The sequence below is a fragment of the Schistocerca americana genome, chromosome 5 (genome assembly GCF_021461395.2).
Source record: "Schistocerca americana isolate TAMUIC-IGC-003095 chromosome 5, iqSchAmer2.1, whole genome shotgun sequence".
Classification (NCBI taxonomy): Eukaryota; Metazoa; Arthropoda; class Insecta; order Orthoptera; family Acrididae; genus Schistocerca; species Schistocerca americana.
The window spans coordinates 33,017,278-33,044,355 of NC_060123.1; the positions used below are offsets into that span (position 1 = coordinate 33,017,278).

The window sequence follows — 27,078 nt, forward strand, 5'->3', positions numbered from 1 at the left end:
CCGGTCAACTGCTGTTTGTGTATGAGAAATCGGTTGGAAACTTTCCTAATGTCAGCACGTTGTAGGTCTCGCCACCGGCGCCAGCCTTGTGTGAATGCTGTGAAAAGCTAATCATTTGCATATCACAGCATCTTCTTGCTGTCGGTTAAATTTCGCGTCTGTAGCACGTCATCTTCGTGGCGTAGCAGTTTTAATGGCCAGTAGTGTAGTATGATACGCCAAATTGTCACCGCAGTGTGTTCGAGTGTTTGGCGTTCAATCCTTTCTTGCCTGTGTTTCAGAGTAAGGCCATTCGTAGTGACGACACGACGATACTGCGCTCGCCGGACCTCTAGCTTCCATCTGAGAACATTATCCTACGTGAACAGTAAAATTTTAAGGAAGTAAGAGGTTGTTCAACAATGAAGCGCCAAAGAAAGTGGTATAGGCATGCGTATTCGAATACAGAGATATGTAAACAATCAGAATACGACGCTGCAGTCGGCAACATCTATGTAAGACAATAAAACAAGCTGGCTAGTAGCGAGCCAGGGAGTGAATCGGACACTCAACAAAGCTACGATCCCCCTTGAAAACGTCCTCCGCAGACGGGACGGAACGTCGTGTTTTGAAGTGAAATCCCTTAGGCCACGGCATAATAAAGCACTCCGTCTTCAGGCCATAAGTGGCCCATCTGGACCATCCGACCGCCGTATCATCCTCAGTTGAGGATGCGGATAGGAGGGGCGTGTGGTCAGCACACCGCTCTCCCGGCCGTTATGATGATTTTCTTTGACCGGAGCCGCTACTAGTTGGTCGAGTAGCTCCTCAATTGGCATCACGAGGCTGAGTGCACTCCGAAAAATGGCAGCAGCGCATGGCGGCCCGGATGGTCACCCATCCAAGTGCCGACCACGCCCGACAGCGCTTAACTTCGGTGATCTCACGGGAACCGGTGTATCCACTGCAGCAAGGCCGCATAATAGCCCGGAATATTTTATAATTGTGACAATTCCGGCCGTGGAAATTTACATTTTACAACTCCCTAGTAACCCACCATAGCACGCGTTTTGGCGGAAGTATGAAAACTCTCTGACGAACTGTATTACTTCTAAAATGGAAACAGTAGCATACTTTTTGAGTAAAGTAACCGAAAACGATTTGTGGCTGGTTGCTGCTTACAGTGTCAACAATCGCTATTCGCATAGTTTTGCCTTTCTCTCCTCTGGATTATCGTTTACGCGAATTACGGAATTTTCAGAATATTAAGTCTTGCTTATGCGTGAAAGAGATTGTTCAGGCAAAACAGGTACGAGCTTTTGTGTTCCCATAAGGAATGTACGAAGATGAAAATCACAACAGAAATATAACACGCAACGGCAACATAGCCACGACCTGACGGCAGTTGACAGGTTCTAGAACATTTACATCTACATGGATACTCTGCAAATCACAACTGAGTGCTTGGCAGAGGGTTCACCGAACCACCTTCACAATTCTCTATTATTCCAATGTCGTATAGCGCGAGGAAGGAATCAACACCTATATCTTTCCGTACGAGCTCTTATTTCCCTTATTTTATCGTGGTGATCGTTCCGCCCTATGCAGGTCGGTGTCAACAAAATATTTTCGCATTCGAAGGAGAAAGTTGGTGATTGGAATTTCGTGAGAAGATTCCGTCGCAACGAAAAAGGCCTTTCTTTTAATGATATCCAGCCCAAATCCTGTATCATTTGTATGACACCCTCTCCCATATTTGGCGATAATACAAAACGTGCTGCCTTTCTTTGAACTTTTTCGATGTACTCCGTCAGTCCTACCTGGTAAGGATCCCACACCGCGCAGCAGTATTCTAAAAGAGAACGGACAATCGTAGTGTAGGCAGTCTCCTTAGTAGGTCTAAGTGTCCTGCCAATAAAACGCAGCCTTTGGTTAGCCTTCCCCACAACATTTTCTATGTGTTCTCTCCAATTTAAGTTGTTCGTAACTGTAATACCTAGGTATTTAGTTGAATTTACGGCTTTTAGATTAGACTGATTTATCGTGTTGCCGAAGTTTAACGAGTTCCTTTTAGCACGCGTGTGGATGACCTCACACTTTTCGTTATTGAGGGTCAACTGCCACTTTTCGCACTATTCATATATTTTTTCTAAATCGTTTTGTAGTTTGTTTCGATCTTCTGATAACTTTATTAGTCGATAAACGACAGCGTCATCTCCAAACAACCTAAGACGGCTGCTGAGATTGTCTGCCAAATCGTTTATGTAGATAAAGAAGAGCAAAGGGCCTATAACACTGCCTTGGTGAACTCCAGAAATGACTTCTGTTTTACTCGATGACTTTCCGTTCATTACTACGAAATGTGACCTCTCTGAGAGGAAATCACAAATCGAGTCACACAACTGAGACGATATTCCATAAGCACGCAATTTGACTACGAGCCGCTTGTGTGGTACAGTGTCAAAAGCCTTCAGGAAATCCAGGAATACGGAATCGATCTGAAATCCCCCGTCAATAGCACTCAGCACTGCATGTGAATAAAGAGCAAGTTGTGTTTCACAGGAACGATGTTTTCTAAACCCATGTTGACTGTGTGTCAATAGACCGTTTTCTTCGGGTGTAATTCGTAATGTCCGAACATAATGTATGTTCTAAAATCCTGCTGCATATCGATGTTAACGATATGGGCCTGTAATTTAGTGGCCGCGCGGGATTAGCCGAGCGGTTTCCGGCGCTGCAGTCATGGACTGTGCGGCTGGTCCCGGCGGAGGTTCGAGTCCTCCCTCGGGCATGGGGGTGTGTATTTGTCCTTAGGATAATTTAGGTTAAGTAGTGTGTAAGCTTAGGGACTGATGACCTTAGCAGTTAAGTCCCATAAGATTTCACACACATTTGAACACTTTTTTGTAATTTAGTTGATTACTCCAACTACGTTGGTGTGACCTGTGCAACTTTCCAGTCTTTCGGTACGCATCTTTCGTCGAGCGAACGGTTGTATATGGTTGTTAAGTATGGAGCTAATGCATCAGCATACTCCGAAAGGAAGCTAATTGATATACAGTCTGGACCATAAGACTAGCTTTTATTAAGTGATTTGAGTTGCTTCACTACTCCGAGGATATTTACTTCTACGTTGCTCATGTTGGCAGCTGTTCTCGATTCGAATTCTGGAATATTTACTTCGTCTTCTTTTGTGAAGGCGTCATCGTTGCGAGGTGCGGCTTTCTCTGCTCCGCGCAGACACAGCTTCCCGCCGCCGTCAATCAAAGGGGAGCGGCGGAGCGGAACGTGCTCTGCAGCCAGCGTACGAGTGGACCATCGCCGCGCAGTCGGCCATATTTTCTGTCGCCGCCGACACCCGACGCCGAACTTTATGGCGGCGAGACGGGACCACAGGAATCCGGCGTGCCGCCGGTCGGGTCTGGGGCAGCGCGTGCAACCGCCGCCACTTCACGGCTTCCCACAGCTCAACGGTGCACCGGCGCAGGTGGGCGCGCGTCTCAGCCGCCTGCAGAAAGAAGGCCGGCCGCGGCCTACTTCACTCCTCCTCCCACCCACCCCCCTGTCGTAGTCGCTGACGTGACTGACAGCTGCCGTAACTCTTCCCGGCTCCCCGGCACCGACACCTCTCCACGTTGGCAGCTCGCTGGCGTTGTCTCTCCCCCTAGTCTCCGGAGCAATAAACTTGTCCGGGTCAACGGCGGTGCGTGGAAACACCCCAGAGCAATAAAGTCGGCCATAGATAAAAGAACGGATGGAACTGCAAGTCGATGTTCCACACATTTTACAACCCGAACGTGCAAATGGACCGAACGCACGTATCGCAACAGCTCGGTCTCCCGTGGAAACGCGAATAGTTGTGCACTGATGAATTAATAATATTGCAGAACAGTGACCTGACTGTTTATTTCCGAGAATTACTAGTACGACTCATCTGTGAAAATAGAAGAATACGAAATACTAATGTACTCCGGATTAGAAGAATACGAAATTTTAAATGTGAACATTTTAGGTTAGGCTTTACCGTGACTGTTATTGACACTAAATGAAACAACAAGTTTACTGTTATCAAAAAAATGGCTCTGAGCACTATGGGACTTAACTTCTGAGGTCATCAGTCCCCTAGAACTTAGAACTACTTAAACCTAACTAACCTAAAGACAGCACACACATCCATGCCCGAGGCAGGATTCGAACCTGCGACCGTAGCGGTCGCGCGGTTCCAGACTGTAGCGCCTAGAACCGCTCGGCCACTCCGGCCAACTTCCTGTTATCAGTCACCGATTTATTCATTTCCACGACGCGTTTCCAAGGTTTAAACCTCCATCATCGGGTGGATTAACATTAGTTAGTATGACATTTGTGTGTGTGTTGTGTTACGCTGTTTTGGACGAACTTGTGGCACTGCCTAGTGGAGAAACAAGACACTATTTCAGAACATGGTTTTGGATAACTTCTGACAAAAAATTAAGCTGATGTCTAATGGTAAACATAAAATAAATAAACTAGAGTACCTCCAGTGGTCACAGTTTCCTTTCGCTGTCGTATCACAAATCTTCGTGCGGCCATCCACATTTAGGTTTAACATAGATTCCGAAATCACTAAAGGCCAGAGCGTTCCAATGTGTCGAGTTGTAGCTTGCGTTGCGTCTCTCAAGAATTCGCTGCGGGACCGTATCTTCCTTCCTTCTGGTAGCGTGTGATCCTGTGCAACTAGTACGGCACGCCTCGGGTCAGGTGAAGCGGCGCGTCGCTCCACGGTGTCGGATGGCCAGCCAGCGGGTCTGTGGTCTCGAGACAGGCGATACGTCAGCTCCCCCCCCCCCCCCCCCTCTTCCCCCCTCCCTTACCTGAGGGGCGGTGGCTGAAGTCTGCTGTGGCACTCCCCTGTCAGCACTCTTCGTACACACCAACCACTCCGCTCACATATGACGCGGCCAGGACTCGCTGAAGACACTACGGCGCACATGTCACAGACCCCAGAGACTCGTCTGGCGCTCGGAGGAAGCGCTGCCATAAGGTAGTCCACCCCCCCCCCCCCCCCCCCAACCACCTCGGACACGACACTCACGCTACACACGGACAGACAGTCGGAGCGCTCGTGCGCCCAACTGGGATATATCTTTTTGATACCAACGTCAGTCTCACGGCGAGGTCCCGAGACACACATAAAAATACTAACTGCGCGAATGATGGAGCTGAGTAAATGAATTAAAATGTGTGCCACGGCCGGAACTTGAACCTGGGTCTCCTTGTTTACCAGATAGGAAATCTGACCATTACTACGCAGCATTCCTGCCTAGCAAGTAAGGAGACCCCAGTTCAAGTCCCAGCTTTGACACACATTTTAATTCATTTATTCAGCTTCCATCATTATCGAAGATAAAGATGAGACTCCAATGTCTCGAGGGAAATTTAATTACAAGATACTAGCTCCGGGTAGGTCACCACATTGGTGTGATTAGCGTATTGGCTACAGCCGCTACTACGAAGCTGGTTTTTGCGCACTGTGGGGACAGACTCAGCACACAATAAAACTGTGTTTTTTGGCATTCCATTCGTGTTCTCCGTATAAGCTCAGATCTGAGAACATTCCACAGGATTGAAGGAAAAGTCTGGTAGACTGTTAGGCCGCGTTATGCCAATGGCCTTGCGGCAGTGGCAACACCGTTTTCCATCAGATCACCAAAGTTAAGCGCTGTCGGGCTTGGCTAACACTTGGATGGGTTACCGTCCAGGTCTGCCGATTGCTGTTGGCAAGTGGGGTGCACTCAGCCATGGTGAGGAGCTACTTGACTGACAAGCAGTGAGACTGGTCACGGAAGTTGAAGCCGGCCGGTGTGGCCATGCGGTTCTAGGCGCTACAGTCTGGAACCGCGCGACCGCTACGGTCGCAGGTTCGAATCCTGCCTCGGGCATGGATGTGTGTGATGTCCTTAGGTTAGTTAGGTTTAAGTCGTTCTAAGTTCTAGGGGACTGATGACCTCAGCTGTTAAGTCCCATAGTGCTCAGACCCATTTGAACGGAAGTTGACAACAGCTGGGAGAGCGGTGTGCTGACCACATGCCACTCCGTATCAGCATCCGGCGACGCCTTCGCAGTAAGGATGACACGGCGGCTGGTCGGTACCGTTGGGCCTTCAAGGGCTGTTTGGACGGTGTTTTTTTTTTTTTTTTTTTTAGACCGCGTCATGTTTCTCTTCATATTTCTTCTTCCCATTCGATGTTTCGAGCCTTAAAAGTGGGATCTTATTCAGGATCTTCTGGTATCCCCAGTTTGCTGAAAGACCAGTGTCACGTTGACTTATAGAAGACGGTTTTCCGCGCCTGTCCCGAAGAAGTGCGGTTATTGGTCGAAACTACTACAGGTCGGCCATTGTTATTCGATACGTAGCGATAATTGGATGAACATTTACGAAAATGTTATTGCCGTGGTGCAAGAGTGGCATCCCGGTACTTGTTTGTTTTCCTCACGGCTGAATATTTATTTCCTTGATGGCGGGAAGCCACAAAACTGGAAGTCTGCATCCGTCATCACAGTTCTGAGATATTTCAGGCGCTTCCCGGACTTTCCTTCTATAAATGTTACTTTCTTTGGTTGGAACTATTACGTCTACAAACTAGCAGCAGTTCTCCAGATGTTCCGCTATTGCAAATGGCACACTTTGGTTTAAACGCAAGTGGCTTTCGTGCCACTGTTTTATCGTCCTCCCAGTTTCGCCCATGCACACTTTGTCGCAGTCACACGTCACATTGCATATTTCGCAGTAGAAAGGTGCGCCCGTTTTGCGTCGCAGAAAGGCCTATTTTGTACTGGCTGAAAAATAGGATCTTACGCCATTTTTCGGGATTAGCCGAGCGGTCTTGGGCGCTGCAGTCATGGACTGTGCGGTTGGTCCCGGCGGAGGTTCGAGTCCTCCCTCGGGCATGAGTGTGTGTGTTTGTCCTTAGGATAATTTAGATTAAGTAGTGTGTAAGCTTAGGGATTGATGACCTTAGCAGTTAAGTCCCATAAGATTTGAACATATGCCATTTTTCCTTTTGAGAGTGATTGCGACATTGGCCTTTCACAGTGTTCAGCTGACTAGGGACACCAGGAGATCCTGAAGAAGATCCCATTAGAGAGGGGTGAAACGTCGACTGGAATGGAGAAATTTGAAGACGAACACGAGACAGCCAAATGATCTACCATTTTTATCTCCAGTGACAACGCCCACGGGAACTTGTAGACTTACATATTCTACACGATGCTCTCAACATCAGCTGACAGAGCGATGGAAAGAACACAGTTACTGAACTGGAGTTTGGTTCACGCGCCAGGGTGCTTTACTGTACGCCACATGGCGGAAAATTCACTGACAGCTAGCCGCGCTGTTATCAGCTTTCAACAGTGAAGTCGAAACGGTTTGCTGCAACATTGAAATCCATAGTTCCCTAACGCTACGCCAGGACCGAGAAGTTGCCATGAAATTGTAAACACAATCGTGTCGTATGAACGGCCGTGGCAGGCGCGCGTAGAATCCACGACAAACCCACTTCGACTGCCAGGTATTTTCTCTTGCCGTACGCACTACAGTTATAATCTTTGGCTAAGTAGATGTATTTCAACTTGTAAACCCACTCACTCAGCTGTTTATTCTACTTGCGTCTTGGAAATTTGTGGTAAGGTCTTATGGGACCAATCTCCTGAGGTCATCGGTCATTAGGCTTACACACTATTTAATATAACTTAAACCAACTTACGCTAAGGACAACACACACACTCACGCCCGAGGGAGGACTCGAACCTCCGACGGGGGATCCGCGCGGGCCGTGACAAGGCGCCCAAGACCGCGCGGCTATCCCGCGCGGCTACTTGCGTCTCTGACAAGGTTTTTCGTTCATGGGAATTGCTATTCGGCTCATGATTCTAACTGCACATTAAAGTACTTGCCCTGTACAAGTACAGGCTGGTTCATGCGTCGAAGCAAATCTTCTGATGCCATCACTATTGGTAATTGCATGGCGTTCCGGAGGACAGACTAGGTCTTCTCATTATCATGTTCGACTAGCAAAACGGGTAGGAATTCCTAGCCAGATGGCAAAGGGAGTGGCCGGCCTGTCTTTTCAAAGTCATATCTGAGGAAGTGGAGAAAACGGTCAATAGATTGCAGTGCAATAAAGCGGCCGGGGTGGATGAAATTAAGTCGGAACTCATCAAATACAGTGGAATGTCAGGTCTTAAATGGCTACACAGGATGATTGAAATGGCGTGGGAGTCGGGACAGGTTCCATCAGACTGGACGAAAGCAGTAATCACACCAATCTTTAAACATGGAAACAGAAAAGATTGTAACAACTACAGAGGTATCTCTTTAATCAGCGTTGTGGGTAAAATCTTCTCAGGTGAAAGTGCGAGTATTAATTGAGGATAAATTGAATGAAAATCAGTGTGGGTTTAGGCCTCTTAGAGGTTGTCAGGACCAGATCTTTAGCTTACGGCAAATAATGGAGAAGTGTTACGAGTGGAACAGGGAATTGTATCTATGCTTTATAGATCTAGAAAAGGCATATGATCGGGTTCCTAGGAGGAAGTTATTGTCTGTTCTACGAGATTATGGAACAGGAGGCAAACTTTCGCAATCAATTAAAGGTCTTTACGTAGATAGTCAGGCAGCAGTTAGAGTTGACGGTAAATTGAGTTCATGGTTCAGAGTAGTTTCAGGGGTAAGACAAGGCTGCAACCTGTCACCACTGTTGTTCATATTATTTATGTATCATATGTTAAAAACAATAAACTGGCTGGGTGAAATTAAGATATGTGAACAGAAAATAAGCAGTCTCGCATATGCGGATGACTTAGTTGTGATGGCAGATTCGATTGAAAGTTTGCAAAGTAATATTTCAGAGCTAGATCAGAAATGTAAGGACTATGGTATGAAGATTAGCATCTCCAAAACGAAAGTAATGTCAGTGGGAAAGAAATATAAACGGATTGAGTGCCAAATAGGAGGAACAAAGTTAGAACAGGTGGACGGTTTCAAGTACTTAGGATGCATATTCTCACAGGATGGCAACATAGTGAAAGAACTGGAAGCGAGGTGTAGCAAAGCTAATGCAGTGAGCGCTCAGCTACGATCTACTCTTTTCTGCAAGAAGGAAGTCAGTACCAAGACTAAGTTATCTGTGCACCGTTCAATCTTTCGACCAACTTTGTTGTACGGGAGCGAAAGCTGGGTGGATTCAGGTTACCTTATCAACAAGGTTGAGGTTACGGATATGAAAGTAGCTAGGATGATTGCAGGTACTAGTAGATGGGAACAATGGCAGGAGGGTGTCCACAATGAGGAAATCAAAGAAAAACTGGGAATGAACTCTATAGATGTAGCAGTCAGGGCGAACAGGCTTACATGGTGGGGTCATGTTAACGCATGGGAGAAGCAAGGTTACCCAAGAGACTCATGGGTTCAGCAGTAGAGGGTAGGAGGAGTCGGGGCAGACCAAGGAGAAGGTACCTGGATTCGGTTAAGAATGATTTTGAAGTAATAGGTTTAACATCAGAAGAGGCACCAATGTTAGCACTGAATAGGGAATCATGGAGGAATTTTACAAAGGGGACTATGCTCCAGACTGAACGCTGAAATGCATAATCAGTCTTAAATGATGATGGTGATGATGATACTTGAAGAAAGGATTTAAGTGTGCTTCGACTCGATACTACCTGCGGAAGGCCGTCAGTTCCCCTTTGCACTTCCGCCCACACCAAAAGACATGCTAACAGTCTGCGATGGGTCGCAACCGTGATATTGTAACACCATCGGGTAGGTTTTACCTTCGTGTTTACTGGTCGGGCGATGTGGCACAACCTTCTGGAACAGGTACAGCCCGCGGGGAGGTCGCACGAACTGCCTGTCTTTGCAGTAGTCAGCCGGCGCGCACTTCCGCCGTTTGCATTGCTCGGAACCAGTAGCGGGTTAAATGTCTCACTGGCTAGCGTAGGGTCTACCTGAAATAAGAAATATGGAGGCCGAAAAGTGACGCACAGCGATTAAGTGGTAAGGCTAGGAGGTATTTGAGTCTATCATCACAGGCCAGTTTCGTTGAGGCGCCGCTGACAATCACCAATATATTGTCTACGTGTCAGGTTCAACACAGAAAATGTTTCAATTTACGTTAGATGTTCGTTTCCGCATAATGTTACTATCCTCAGGAATAAAGCTAGTTTCAGAACCACACATATAAAAGAGGAGGCATCCAATAAAATGTGTTTTGAAACCAATATACTACTACACATATTCTTGGCCACGAAGAACTGCTAAATAGAAAACTAAGAACACAGGTTTCGGAGCAATAACTTTCTAACAAGCATAACTCAGTAGAACAGAAGGATTAAAATGCTATTTCTATACAACCAAGAGCCCCTACGGCGGCAGAAGGTAGAAAACACCCTCAGTGAGAGAAGCATACTGAATGGGCCAAACATCGATCGAAACTGTAACGATTCTTTCATTTGTATAATGGCAGTTTCTTTCAAGTACACTCGTATTCTGCAGAAATTGGTTCAATTCTTCTTCGCGACATATTCATGAAGTTTTCTGTAGTTTCCTTGAAGTACGTCAAACAAACTTCGAGTTTATCCCTTCAGCAGCACCACGTCCGATTTTCCTTGGCATTCTTGTCCAACCGAGTCAGAGCTCAGATTCTAAAGACCTAAACCTCGACGGAACATTACGATCAAGCTTACCTCCCTGCTATTTTCAATTTTCCTGATCCTGCGCACCATTCTGTTCTATCGTTAGTTTCCTTATTTATGGAGTCTTGCGTTGCATATAACTTGTAATACTGCAAGACTGTGTATTTTGATTATTGTGTATAATGCTGTCAATTGCCTAAAGTTTAGTTACAATGTTGAAAACCATGTTTATTACACAATGTAAATGAAGAGAGCTCAGTTTAACAGTTTCCTCAACCAATGTCAAGATCTCACAAAATTTAGCATTATAACCGTTTAACCTGTAAATTTTGTAGTTTAATTATTTATTGTGCTTAACGTTTTCTGTTATGTAAAGTGTAGTTTCGACGTTAAGAAAGAAGTTTGATGCACAACATTATAGAAGCGTATTGTATCTTCACTTATAATGTTTGGTTACCCAAGAATTAGTGTTCCTTTCAGAGGTTAGTCAGTTTTTTCCTGAAGATAGCCCAATAAGCCGAAAACTAATATCAAATAAACAAAAATCAGTAGTAGAAAAACAGTGTGGTTGTTTATTCAACCTTAAAACTCGTTAGTTTCCTTTTGCCACATATTTCTACTGTCTGTTGTTTTAACACGCTCAACAGCGATACGTTTACGATACTTTTCATTTAATCAGTGTCCTGTATCTTTAAACATATGTATTTCTACGCAGGTAACGCTGATTTTCGCAATATCCGCAATTGCTTGAAGATGTATCTCTTCGCCAAGATTGCTTATCTCTTTTCAACAACGAGATCATTTGAAACAGGGAGCACCCTGAAATTAAGGCAACGGCTCGTAGCTACAGTAACACCATGTCACTTAAGTAGGAGAATTTTGGAAAGCAACAGAAAATTTCTGCTATGACAGCTGGATCGGGATTTAAAATGTTTAACTTTTGGCTGCAGTACTAGTATTTTTCCTACGAAACGAAATATGACGTAAAAATATAAGTTTTTATTTCATAATAATATAATCTCGGTTTACTGTTAGTTTTGTGTAAATACTCAGTTGTGACTGGCTTGATGTTCAACATACCAACAGTAAATCTGTTTCAGAATTAAGCATTCTTCTGTATTTTGTACGGCACCTGAGGGATGTACAGTACTGGCTTCTTACGCTGACGCAAGTTCAGTTATTTTCGAAGAGAATCAAAGAGACACGAGACAACAATAAATAAAGGATGGGAAAAGACCTGTTACGATAAAAACACTGTAAAACTTGGTTTACTGTATATCTTCACTATTACAGCACAGTAGAAGTGGAGGAATGTGGTCACGATTGCTGTGTGTGACCATCTCGCAGAGAGCTGTGTCTGGGTGTGATATCTACTGTTTAAGAGCGTCTCGCCTCTAAACAGCCACTAAACATTCTAAATAAATCTGAGAGAGTGGTGTGAGAAACATTTTAATTAGGAAAAAAACACGCCAGTAATGGTATGACGAAACTGCATACGAGGAAGCATTCCTTGGCAGCGGGATGGGACGTTCCCAGAAGATTGCGGCAGCGCCTCTCGCAAACAGTGAAAGCCGTGGGCGCGCTCGCTGGTCCTTGAAGCCCGCACAGTGGCGTCCACTGGGGAACATCTATCGGTCGCCTGCCTCGTTTCGTCACCCACGAGGACTCCACACTTCCTGAAATGGCGGCTTAGTTCATAGGCTGAAATAACTTCCAAACGACATCACGAATCGGTCTGCAGAAGCGCGATATCCAACTCACAGAAATGACAAAGGGGTAAATGGGGAGGGACCGGGGGGAGGGGGGGGGGCCCGTATAACCCAGACAGAGCTACCCCGCTAACATTAATTTTATGACGAGGAAATAGAAAACTATAACCTTGCTTCCTTCTTCACACTTAGAAACTTTTAGACGTTATGCTTAGTCATTATTTGTAACATAGGTATTTCAAGTTGGGTAAACGAATTGTTTGGACAACTGTGGACTTCACAATGTGCTTAGAGCTATGTTTATGTTGTTACTGAAGATATGGATATAAAATGGAGAGAACCAAAAGGAGTGCTAGCGCATCTCCTTTCGAAAAGTACCAGTAAGAGCAAGCTAAATTTGGCTCCTACCTAAAAGACACTTCACAGTCGAATTATGTTACGTTCTCACTCTACCAAAGATTCAAGATTTAGCACAGGACAGCCTGATATTTACTACTCATTAAAAATTATTGTTATTACGTAGTGAAACGCCATAACATAACTTATTTTTACGATCTTGGCCTTGAGAGTGAGCATATTTGTGACTTGTTAGATAAATCAGTCTTTCATCGCAACGGAAGTTTTACTTAGTTCCGTCTTAACGTTAAATTTACTGGAACATGTCCACTTTTGGCAGTTGTTTAGGAGCAATCAGAGATGTTTGTTTACATAGCTACTACGTCACCAAGTGAAAATGAAAACACGGAGTGAAAGTTTATTTATACCTCGCAATGCAAAGGTGTCCTCAATCCAAAAATTTATTTGAACGCCGTAGTGCTTTACTAGCCTTAGCAGTTAATTTCTTCGCTCATATACCACAGGAAAGTTGTTTTCTTACTCCTTATCATTTACACTAGCTTTCTTTTCTCTTCAATAGTTAGTATTTATTCACTCCCCGTTTTTACAATCTACTTCACCTCAAAAATAATTTTCTCCTTAGATACAGTTCAAAAATATCCAAGTGTTTTTGCTCTTTATTGCCTTAAATACCATGTTGGCTCTAATATTCCGTTTTTCTTTGGCTAACAACCAGTAGCTTAAAAGGAGGCACGCATACATAAAAAACACAAGTATTTAAAATACCGACGACAGTACAAAGTAGCTCTCTCTCTCTCTCTCTCTCTCTCTCTCTCTCTCTCTCTCTCTCTCTCTCTCCCACACTCAAACACAAACACACACACACACACACACACAAACACACAAACACACCCAGAGAGAGAGAGAGAGAGAGAGAGAGAGAGAGAAAGAAATAGCAAATGCTTCCACAAAAACAAAACAAAAGTAAATGACATCCCGGAACATCAAAACATAGCACACGAGGTGTAAGTAGATCTACACAACACGAAAACGAAAATATATTCAGTTACAATGAATTGCAGTGCACTAAACTTGGACGCCTGTGTACAAAAGAATATTACGAGCAAACTGAAATAGGATACAAAAAATCATGAGTCATGCTTGTTATTTAATACTGTTTAAAAGTAGTAATGTAAAACATGAGAACTGCTTACGATCTTGACAAAAGACATTTGTAGGGAATGCCACATTGTTACAGTGACCACTGAAGATGCTTATAAATAAAGCGAAACGCGCGCGTATGGTCTAAATAATAAGACTTGTATTACAGTCGCAAAAGACGGTGTGTAATATTTATTAATTGTTTATACGGGGCGAAGAAAAATTCGTGCACTCTGACTTCTGAGCGCGATTCCTCACACATTGGCCAGATACCGTAGCACGCAGACTACTTTTAGCAAGTACACTACTGGCCATTAAAACTGCTACACCACGAAGATGACGTGCTACAGACGCGAAATTTAACCGACAGGAAGAAGATGCTGTGATATGCAAACGATTAGCTTTTCAGAGCATTCACACAAGGATCGCGCCGGTGGCGACACCTACAACGTGCTGACAAGAGGAAAGCTTAAAACAGATTTCTCATACACAAACAGCAGTTGACCGGCGTTGCCTGGTGAAACGTTGTTGTGATGCCTCGTGTAAGCAGGAGAAATGCGTACCATCACGTTTCCGACTTTGATAAAGGTCGGATTGTAGCCTATCGCGAATGCGGTTTATCGTATCGCGACATTGCTGCTCGCGTTGGTCGAGATCCAATGACTGTTAGCAGAATATGGAATCGGTAGGTTCGGGAGGGTAATAGGGAACGCCGTGCTGGATTCCAACGGCCTCGTATCACTAGCACTCGAGATGGCAGGCATCTTATCCGCATGGCTGTAACTGATCGTGCAGCCACGTCTCGCTCCCTGAGTCAACAGATGGGGACGTTTACAAGACAACAACCATCTGCACGAACAGTTCGACGACGTTTGCAGCAGCATGGACTATCAGCTCGGAGACCATGGCTGCGGTTACCCTTGACGCTGCATCAGACACAGGAGCGCCTGCGTTGGTGTACTCGACGACGATCCTGGGTGCACGAATGGCAAAACGTCATTTTTTCGGATGAATCCAGGTTCTGTTTACAGCATCATGATGGTCGCATCCGTGTTTGGCGATTTCGCGGTGAACGCATAATGGAATGGTGTATTCTTCGTCGCCATACTGGCGTATCACCCGGCGTGATGGTATGGGTGCCATTGGTTACACGTCTCGGTCACCTCTTGTTGGCATTGACGGCACTTTGAACAGTGGACGTTACATTTCAGATGTGTTACGACACGTGGCTCTACCCTTCATTCGATCCCTCCTAAACCCTACATTTGAGCAGGATAATGCATGACCGCATGTTGCAAGTCCTGTACGGGCCTTTCTGGATACATAAAATGTTCGACTGCTGCCCTGGCTAGCACGTTTTCCAGATCTCTCACCAACTGAAAACGTGTGGTCAATGGTCGCCGAGCAACTGGCTCGTCGCTACTCTTGATGAACTGTGGTATCGTGGTGAAGCTGCATGGGCAGCTGTACCTGTATACGCCATCCAACCTCTGTTTGACTCAATGCCCAGGCGTACCACGGCCGTTATTACGGCCAGAGGTGGTTGTTCTGGGTACTGATTTCACAGGATCTATGAACCCAAACTGCGTGAAAATGTAATCACATATCAGTTCTAGTATAATATATTTGTCCAATGAATACCCGTTTATCATCTGCATTTCGTCTCGGTGTAGCAATTTTAATGGCCGGTAGTGTAAAAACAAATAATGCACGACCCAGAATCGAACCCTCGACCTCCTGCATGCTAACCCAAAACGCTATCTACTGCACCACTTATACAGCACTACTGCTACATCCTGACAGAGGTAGTTGCCGATCTGTAACGTCCATTTACTGCCCGAAATATGCGCAGGAGGTAATTGAATGAGAGATATTTTTGTATGTGAGGAACCGTGCTGCGAAGTCCGAGTGCCTGTGTATATTCTGATCGTAGGCGAACTTATTGGGCTGGCTACTGCAGGCGTTAGTGACAGATGGCCCGCGAGTGTCGCGTTGTCAGGTGAGGCAAGCGCCGCCCGTGGGGAAGGCCCGCAGCGGCGCGTGGCGCATGCAGAGGAGGGCCGCCACCGCCCGCTCCACAGGGACTGTCCACGGTGTGCGAGAGAGCAACCGGCGGGCGCGCAGTGGCCAGCGCACAGTGCCGGAGCGCGGGCCCGTCGCGTGTCGCCCCGGCCCTGCACGTGCACTGCACGTGACAGCACGCTCACCCGCCCACGCTCGCTCTGGGCAGCCCGCGCCCTGACTGATAACACCAGCACGTAGCTGCCGCTCACCTGCGGCCGTGGCGTCGTCTTGCAGTTGCACAGCGCATATAGCCTGTGCCTTTCAAATCTCACACGTCGGTTAGCATCCACACAGCGGACTGTATACTTCTGGGCATCAATATTGCAACACCAGGAAGGATAGCAAATAATGAAATTTTGCTTACTTTGCTTATACAGTGCAGTACGGAGTACAAATTATTAAATAGTTAGCTAATTCGGAGAGTGTATACGATGTGAAAGTTACTGCTTACAAGGGAACCTCCCCATTGCACCCCCCTCAGATTTAGTTATAAGTTGGCACAGTGGATAGGCCTTGAAAAACTGAACACAGATCAATCGAGAAAACAGGAAGAAGTTGTGTGGAACTATGAAAAAAATAAGCAAAATATACAAACTGAGTAGTCCATGTGCAATATAAGCAATACAAGGACAATGCTAGATCAGGAATGTCGTGGTCCCGTGGTTAGCGTGAACAGCTGCGGAACGAAAGGTCCTTGGTTCAAGTCTTCCCTCGAGTGAAAATTTTACTTTCTTTATTTTCGCAAAGTTATGATCTGTCCGTTCGTTCATTGGCGTCTCTGTTCACTGTATTAAGTTTAGTGTCTCTGTTTTGCGACCGCACCGCAAAACCGCGCGATTAGTAGACGAAAGGACGTGCCTCTCGAATGGGAACCGAAAACATTTCATCGCAGGGTCATAGGTCAACCGATTCCTCCACAGGAAAACACGTCTGATATATGCTATACGACACTGGTGACGGCATGTGCGTCACATGACAGGAACTAACAAGACTAACTTGTACACTTGGCGAATGGCTAAAAAGATTCTTCTACCTTGCCCGATTTGGATTTTCTTGCGGATGTGATAATCACTCCCAAAAAAGTGATGAAAACACAAGAGTTTGTCACATAAACTGCAACAAATGAATGCAACAGTTTCACAGTCGCACAGTTTTCCCTGTGCTCTGTCAAAACATATGTTTTTAACGTTTTCAAATTTTTCCGTGAGTAGACCGTCGAATCCTGCATATGTCCAAGCAAATCTGAACATGTCCTGGAATTTTGGAGAGCGAAGTTGATTATGTGTGAGTGCCTGAACTTTGATAACTGTCTGAAAATAAAAAATTAAACTTTTCACTCGAGGGAACATTTGAACCAAGGACCTCTCGTTCCGCAGCTGCTCACGGTAAAGACGGGACCACGGCACTCGTAAGCTCACACTCTCCTTGATGTTGCATACCTTGCGCATGGACTACTCAGTTTGTATATTTTGCTTATTCTATTCATAGTTCCACACAACTTCTTCCTGTTTCCTCGATTGATCTGTGTTCAGTTTTTCAAGGCCTACCCACTGTGCCAACTTATAACTAAATCTGAGGGGGGTGCGATGGGGAGGTTCCCTTGTTAGAGTTGCCACTTTTATTTTTTTTTCTTGACCCATCAGTCTTCTGACTGATTTCATTTGATGCGGCCCGCCACGAATTTCTCTCCTCTGCCAACCTTTTTATCCCAGAGTAGCACTTGCAACCTACGTCCTCTACTATTTGCTGGATGTATTCCAATCTCTGTCTTCCTCTACAGTTTTCCCTCTACAGTTCCCTCTAGTACCATTGAAATCATTCCCTGATATCTTAACAGATCTCCTACCATCCCGTCCCTTCTTGTTGTCGGTGTTTCCCACATATTCCTTCCCTCTCCGATTCTGCGTAGAACCTCCTCATTCCTTGCCTTATCTCTCCACCTATTTTTCAACATACGTCCGTAGCACCACATCTGAAATGCCTCGATTCTTTTCTGTTTTTCCACAGTCCATGTTTCACTATCATACAATGGTGTGCTCCAAAGGTACATTCTGAGAAATTTCTTCGTCAAATTCAGACCTATGTTTGATACTAGTAGACTTCTCTTGACCATGAATGCCCTTATTACCAGTGTAATCTTGTATTGTATTGTATTGTATTGCATTGTATGTTAACCGGGGACCTAGAAACGACGTAGAGGCTCCGTCCCCGCCGCAGCCGCAGTGGTCCACAACCCCACCACGACTACGAGAGTCTACTTCACCCCTCCGCCGTCCCACACCGAACCCAGGGTTATTGTGCGGTTCGGCCCCCGGTGGACCCCCCAGGGAACGTCACACCAGACGAGTGTAACCCCTATGTTTGCGTGGTACAGTAATGGTGGTGTACGCGTATGTAGAGAACTTGTTTGCGCAGCAATCGCCGACATGTGTAACTACGGCAGAATAAGGGGAACCAGCGCACATTCGCCGAGGCAGATGGAAAACCGCCTAAAAACCATCCTCAGACTGGCCGGCTCACCGGACCTCGACACAAGTCCGCCGGGCGGATTCTTGCCGGGGACCAGGCGGTCCTTCGCACCCGGAAAGACGTGCATTAGACCGCACGGCCAACCGGGTGGGCCAGTGCAAGCTTACTTTTGATGTCCTCCATGCTCCGTCCATCATTGGTTATTTTGCTGCCTAGTTAATAGAATTCCTTAACTTCATCTAATTCGTGACCAACACTCCTGATGTTAAGTTTCTCGCCGTTCTCATTTCTACTACTTCTCATTATTTTCGTCTTTCTTCGATTTACTCTCAATCCATATTCTGTATTCATTAGACTGTTCATTGCATTCGGGAGATCATGTAATTCTTCTTCACTTTCACTCTCAGGCTAGCAATGTCATCAGCGAATGGTATTATTGATATCCTTTCACCTTGAATTTTAATCCCTCTCTTGACCCTTTACTTCCATCATTGCTTCTTCGATGTACATATTGAACTTTAGGAGAGGAAGACTATATCTCTGTCCAACGCCCTTTCTAATCAAAGCACCTCGTCCTTTGTCGTGCACTCTTATTATTCCCTCTTGGCTATTGCACGTAGTGTATATTACTCGTCTCTCCCTATAGCTTACCACTATTTTTCTCAGAATTTCGAACATCTCGCCCCGTTTTACATTTGTCACTTATGGCAGCAAATTCAAATGGTTCAAATGGTTCTGAGCACCATGGGACTTAACATCTGAGGTCATCAGTCCCCTAGAACTTAGAACTACTTAAACCTAACTAACCTACGGACATCACGCCCATCCATGCCCGAGGCAGGATTCGAACCTGCGATCGTAGCGGTCGCGCGGTTCCAGACTGAAGCGCCTAGAACCGCTCGGCCACTCTGGCCGGCTTATGGCACCAATAATGGGGCAAACACGGCTGGGAATCGAGCTGAACTGACATTAGATGATATATACAAGTACTTCATTCAATACTGCTTCAACTCATTGCAAAAGTCCACCAGTCGTAGTGGCTGGCGAGTGCTGGTGCCAGTCTCTTGATGATCCACGGCCAGAGCTTTTCAATGGGTGAGATATCTGGAGAAGAGCCTGCCTGTGCAATAGTCGAATATCCTTTGTATCGAGGTAGGGCAAACAGGCAGTACCCACGTTCATGGTCTAGTGGGTCACGCCGCTGCCTCTGGACAGTGGGATCCCGGATTCGATTCCCGGCCGAGTCGGAGATTTCTTCGCTCGGGGACTGGCAGTGTGCGTTGTCCTCAACATCTCATCTCGTCTGCATTGACGCGGAAGTCGCCGAAGTGGCGTCAAATAGAAATACTTGCTCCAGGGCCCGAACAATCCCAGATGCTGTCTCCACGTCAGTAAGGCTAACGAGATGATATCAACATAGACAGCATGCGGTTTTGCGTTATCCTGTTGAAAGGTAGCGCCGCAGGGACCTCGAAGGTGGGACACAGCTACCCGTCTTAACATGCCAAAGGTGTATCATCCGCGGTCCAAATTACCGGCTGTGAGAACCAAGGGTGACCGTGTTGTGTACTCAGTGGCATCTCAGACCATCGCGCAGGGCGCTAGACTCATAATGACGATGATGAATGCAATCCGGCAACGCTTACTCTCTTCGTAGCCTTCGCTTTCACGCATGGATGTGACCATCGTGATGCTGCATGGAGAACCGGGACTCGTCTGGTGATCTGGTGAAACGACGTGGTGCCTCTCCTGCGTGCAGTGTATTCGCCGGGCGCACCACTGTGGGTGCGACTCTGTGCTCCCGTGTCAACGGAAGTCGTAATAGCAGGCGCCGTGCTGCCGCTTCGTTCTGCTCCAGACATCGTCACACTGCCCTTGTGGCTGCTTGTTTTGCTATAAACGAGTCCAAATGCTGACTTACAATTACGTGACGTAGTTGTACGGTGATTTCCATTTACAAACATGTAGCATATTTCAGGCCAATTTCACATTTTTTGCATACCAGCCTCATCGTCTTGCAATTTTAATGGCCAGCAATGTGGAAAAGGACAAAAATATTGAAGAACGATTTCAAGGACTTATTGTGCACTCTGTTTTACAGCATGACATGTTGACAATTTGTGGACATACATAAGTCACCTATTTACTCAGTTATTTGCTATACGCTTTCAAACATGACTTTCATGATAGTAATTCTTGACCAGTTTAGAGTTCTCAATATTTCGTGTTTCTCTAGAGAGAAAAAAGCTATCGATATATGCAGCGATAGACGAGCGACCACCCACTGCTCACTCGTCTTTTGAAGTGTTACTGGATAATATGACAGGAAAAGTATATGATCAACACACATCTCTCCTGGGCTTAAAAATCAGCTTCGGAAAGCTGAACCGTTTTTTCTCCTTTATAGTGCGTCACACCTACTTTTCAGAGACTGTATCTCATTCTGGTTCTCCGTTTAACGCCAGTTCTATGGTGTTGTGGTCAAACGAATCCGCCTCTTGAGTCTTACACAGTAATCAGACATGCCGACCGTTCAGCATAGAGAAGGGCATCTTCCTACACGACGGATCTTGCCGCCTCCGAATTCATCATTCCTCACATGTGTCGAATGCATCTCGTATGATACTTTTGGGTACCGAATCTTGATTTTGATGTACGTACTTCAGTCTAGCGTGGCGAATTATGCGCTGTGTCCCATTGTAGTACCTCACCCATGGTTTTTTTTTCTCTCTCTAACGCATTCCCTGCATTTCACATCTGGATTTCCATTACTCTTAGAAACAAATGTTTTGAGTTGCAGATAGAATTGTACTATTTTACGAAATCAATAAATAAAGACAGTAAAATAACTGATTACAGTTGGATTCATATATATATATATAACGTTAATCACCTACGATCAGTTTAGAAAAAGGTTATTGTGATAGTGGTCCTTTTTTAAAATCGTAATGGGTGAAACTCGATTGACGCTTTGAAATACCAATCATAATTACCAGTATACGTAACCTTTAGGGAGAGATTGAGCGATAAATTTGACTGGAGATTATTTATTAGGAAGGAACTTCTACAAACACTCAGACACAAGTATAGCTCTGTTTTGCAGAGATCAAAGAGAGAAGCATTTCAGCAGCGCTATACTTAAGAACAAGCTTAAGGCAACGGATGTGGGTGTAGTATTTATTCTTTTTACGCAACGTGTTCTAATCTGGCTGTATTTAACGGTTTCAGCTTGAGTAACGGGACTGCGGGGCATTAAATTTCGTGATTGCCTCTGCGCCACGACCACGTTAACATGCAACATTTTCTTTGTGCTTGTGTCGCCCCGAACAACGCTTTACGGTTGCCAGTTGTGCTTACTATAGCATGTTGAAATTTGCATAAGGTAACAAGTAAATACCAATGAGAACTTCAGAATTTGCATAAGACTGTCTCGTAACTCCTGACGCTGCCATTTGCGTCCCACGTTTTGTGCATTTTGTATGTCCGAGGTGTAGAGAGGCCGCTGCCTGTCACCGCTTAGCGTAACTAAGTTTTGAGAACAATTTACAGAACATCCGATTTATCCACAGTGCTCTTTGTTTCAACTGGTAACGTCCGGTTGCAAAGTGATTTTTATCCTTTTGAATACGGTCGTACAACTGACTCTTGTCCTGTTGAGCTCTGTAAATTTGTAGTGTGGAATACACAGAATTCCTCCATCAAAAAGTTCCGGATAAGAACATATGCAAGTTACAAGACACAGAATTTGTCACCTGGAATGGCCATGAGACGCTTTTCTTGTCAGAAGACAGAACTGGTAATTGAACAGTTAAATGAAACATTTGTTTACTAACTGTCTGTGTATTTCTTTCGGAAGACGAAAATCAGCAAAAATTCTCAAAATCTTTCAATGTATCCTGTTAAACACTGCGTAGAGTGGACAACAAAATGTTTCCAAAATTTTCCAGTGAAGCAAAGTAATTACTACTGATTCAGAAACAAGCCGATGGCTTTCGACAGATGTTAAGTAATGTCACACGCCAACACACAATTAAAGATGACAGTGAATAGTATCAAGCGATGGACTCAAACAGGATGTCCAGGGAAGAATGGTCAGTACTCAGGCACGAACGATCATTCGAAGCAAAAATGTCTAGTAAACATGGGCTCTGAACTCCATAGTTTAAGAGCTATGAGCACTTGTTCAGAAGAAGAGATCTGTTTCACAGTAGCGAAGATGGACAGCTCCTAATAGCTTTCCTTAAGGCACACATTTTGGAGCCCATGTTCGATAGACTTTTTTACCTCGAATGACCGTTCCTATCATATCCCTGTGTATCAACCATGCCTCCTCGGACACCCTGTACATTCAAGACTTAAGTGAACTGTATTTCACAACTGAATTTTAAATGAGGAGAAAAGTAGAACAAATTATTGAAAGGTATGAAGAAAATAAATTGTGTTGATTATGTTAATTAAAAGCCTTATGTAGCATGTCACACACAACCGGTTTCGAAATAAAATATAATTCATCTTCAGATGGATTCTGGTTACAGAAGTGACTTGAAAGTTGAGAGACTGTTTCAGTTAATAGTGCAGTTTTAATTGCACAGTAGTCGTCCAGGTTTCCGTGGAAAGTGATACACCCAGTCTGTTTGGGAGAACCGTGTCAGCAAACTGGATAATACTCAATCTAATCCAAGTCTGTTGGGGAATCAGCAACTGAAAGTGAAATAAGTTGCTTGTTGAGAATTTCTCCGCCACCTGCAGACGAAACAGCGTTAGAGAAAGACTTATTTTTCTTTATGATGGAAGGTATCACCGCGTTGCGAGCTTGCTGATCTTATGTCCTAATTTCTTTATATTTAACCCATATGTACACATTGAGTGTGGTCATAATATTACTCCCAATACAGGCAGTAGGAACTCATAAGGTAATAAACGAAGATGCACTGAATTCACACCAGTCGGTGTTTAGTCCCATTAATCACCACAGTGAGGCAAATTATTTGGAAAAATAGAAGGAAAGAAAGAAAATGTAAAGAGTATGTCATTCTAGAATAGCCTGAAGTCTAAAGTACAGATCAATTATGGTAACAACATAGCATTGTTCGAACGGAAATTGAAACCGAATGTTCTGTAACTGTCTGTCATTCTGAGCTTACAATACTCGTCGGATGAAGAAACGGATGAACATAATCGAGAGGAAGTATCTATTAAATAAAAGAAGGCGATATTCCCTTTGATAGAGATGAATTTCTGTAATGTATGGGCAAACGTTTCAGCGAGAGAGACGATGATGAATGAGAACTACTGAGCGGCGTTGCGTTTATTTGCTCGGCCGCCTAGACTTAATCGCCCGTGCCAGCATACATCCACTGGACGATGACAGCGTGTTCTTTCAAGCCGTGGTAGCGGCCTGCTAACACGACGACGCTGATATTCGCCTGATCGGTTAGAAACATAAGTCACAGTTGGAGAATGTTAAACACTTCTCTACACGCTCAAGTCTTCTTTAGGCTGTATTTGCTGAAAGCAAATGAAAAGCTACAGGAACAGCAAACAAATCAATTGCAAAGAAGTTCTAGATCAGTTTTAGTAATTCGTGCACTGACAGGAAGTTTCGATATCGACAGAAGTAGCTTTTAGTCACGCATTCGGTCAAGATTTAATGGTTTATTGCTCCATCAGGCAGCATACAATGGACAGACAAATGAAAACGAGACATATGGGAAAAAGTAAGTAAACTGTTCATCATTTCAAAAGTAATCTCCATAACTGTTAATAAATTTATCCGACTGTGTGACAGGATGATCAATGCCATCATGGAAAAAAGGTTGCGGTGGCGAATGGTGAGAACCTCTTCGTCCGAAGCATATCGACGACCACGAATATCTTTCTTTAGGGCACCAAAAATATGGAAAATATGAATATGTCATGGGGAGAGATAGGGACTGTATGGGGGATGTGTGGGCGCCATCATGTTGACGAGGCTTGTTTTGAATAAGCACTACATAACCCTTATACATTCTCCATACAGCTGCGATCTCTCCCCATGTGGTTTCTATAGTTTTGGGATCCTGAAGAAAGACATTCGTTTGCCGGCCGCGGTGGCAGCGCGGTTCTAAGCGCTTCAGTCTGGAACAACGAGGCTGCTGAGGTCGCAGGTTCGAATCCTGCCTGGGACATGGATGTGTATAATGTCCTTAGGTTAGTTAGGTTTAAGTAGTTCTAAGTCTAGGGGACTGATGACCTCAGATGTTAAGTCCCATAGTGCTTGGAGCCATTTGATTTCTTTTCGTTTGACTGCCCCTTATAGGAGGGCTATTCGGAAAGTAAGGAACGATAGGTCGTGAAATGGAAACCACAGTGAAAATCAAAATCGTTTTATTTGCAAGTTAGCTACAACTTCCAGCCACTTATCTCCACAGTCGCCGATCTGACTGAGACGTTTGTCGTAGCGTTGTACCAACTTTCCAATACCCTCGTTATAGGAGGCAACCGCCAGTGCTTTCCGCCAATTCTCTACGCTGGCATACAGCTCGTTGTCTGTGCCAAAACGTTGTCTTCATAGCGAGCGGTTCATGTGAGCAGAGATGAAACTCAGAGGGAGACAATTACGGGCTGTATTGTGGCTAATCAAACATTTCCAATTGAAAACGATACAGGAGCATCTTCATTGCCCCTGCATAATGCGGCTGACAATTGTCGTGAAGAAGAAAACGCACGACAGTTATGTAATGTTGGCTGCATAATTCAGGCGAAATTTCTCACCACGACCTCATACTTGGCGGGAGACACTATTGTTCTAGGTATCTTTGTGTGCTCCCTGTGTGCTCAGAACTAAAAAGAACGATGTAACGCGATCGACGGGCATACTAGAGACACTGCCCAACATACTTGTGCAAAACTGCATCGGATTTTCACTGTGGTTTCCATTTCGCGACCGATCGTTCCTTACTTTCCGAATAACCCTCTTATTTCCTCTACATTGCTCAATGACTGCAGCGCATTCCTTCACAATACACGTCCTGCTGATCAGGCTTCGTTGACTACGGGTAACGACAGCACATTCGTGAAAAGCAGTACCAAGCATTAAATGGCGTATTCCCCTTCGACTAGGAACGCTAAATAAATGGCTCTAAGCACTATAGGACTTAACATTTAAGGTCATCAGTCCCCTAGACTTAGCACTACTTAAACCTAACTAACCGAAGGACATCACACACAGCCAGGCCCGAGGCAGGTTTCGAACCTGCGACCGTAGCAGCAGCGCGGTTCCGGACAGAAGCGCCTAGAACCGCTCGGCCATAGCGGCCGGCGAACGCTAGGTAAATTCTGAAGACGGAGGTACTTCATTAATACATTCGGCCTTTTCAGTTTAGTACATTGTTCACGTAACCCGAGCCGAAACATTAAGCTACAACTAGCGCTGATATCGTGGTAGTGGCAACCAAGGAAGCGCGACATTAGCAGTACTGCCTGTTTGCCCTTCTTTCACGAAACTCGTAACTGCATTACAGAGCACCATCTCTACACGTTTATATAACGTTACACTATTCCCTCTTTTGTGTTCGATAGCAACTATGAAAATGTTTAACTGAAAATCGTTATGATGTATTGCAAATTCACTGATGAGCAACTGAATGAGAAGTAGCGCTGTGTTGGGGACAGGGAGGGAGGGAGGGAACTCGTGTGACAACAGATAATTGAAGAGGTAATTCACCGTATCCGAGATCATACAGTCATTGTGTTTTTGTGCCAGAAACAGATGCCGTATAGACGAAAGAGGTCTCTGCCGACTCTCGCTTATTGTCACAGCTGATTAGACGGGCCAGTGTACAGCAAATCTCTCGCCTAGGCAATACTGCACAGCAGGTATGCTGTCATTCCATTCGAAACACTTCTTCGTTATGCTATACAAAAGGTGCCGTCAAGTTATGTGCCGTAGGTGATATCACAGTACATGGACACGGAGATTAATACGGGTGCATGACTAACGACAACGGATAAGTGATGTGTAGTTTCATCAAGCCACAAGGAATCGCCAATTCACTCTCAAATTACGTCACAATGATATGAAGAAGACTTTACGGTCATGAGGATGCTTGTGTTGTGTTGTCCTCTGCCTCCCCCCCCCCCCCCCCCACCTCCGCCCCTCTTTCCCGATCACTTGACCCCAATCCAACTGAACGCTGCTGCCTCACTTTGTAGGTGAGTTATGGGTGCCACGAAGAGCGGCCTCTTGCCATCACAGCGATGTTGAGTGAGCGCGTTCTTATGTAGCTATGTTGCACAGGAGCGTAAAAATGAAACGTGTAAGCGATAATATTCTCTGCAAAGTTCAGAAGCACAGTATACAGATACGTAGGCACGGAAGTATGAAGCCCGTCCAAATACAAAACAAGAGATTAAAAATGCGCTGAACCAGTCTTTATGGGCGGCCGGAGTGTCCGAGCGGCTCTAGGCGCCACAGTCTGGAGGCGCGCGACCGCTACGGTCGCAGGTTCGAATCCTGTCTCGGGCATGTATGTGTGTGATGTCATTAGGTGAGTTAGGTTTAAGTAGTTCTAAGTTCTAGGTGACTGATGACCTCAGAAGTTAAGTCCCATAGTGCTCAGAGCCATTTGAACCTTTTTTTTTTTTTTGAACCAGTCTTTATGTATTTGGAGACAGTATCAACAAATGAAGTTTAATAACATCCTGTTTC

At 45.1% G+C, this 27,078-nt stretch overlaps 1 protein-coding gene across 1 annotated transcript in view; it reads right to left on the reverse strand.

Annotated features, from left to right (window-relative positions):
- Window positions 1-27,078, reverse strand: part of LOC124615623 — a 459,371-nt gene that overhangs the window by 417,726 nt on the left and 14,567 nt on the right. The window lies entirely within an intron of this gene.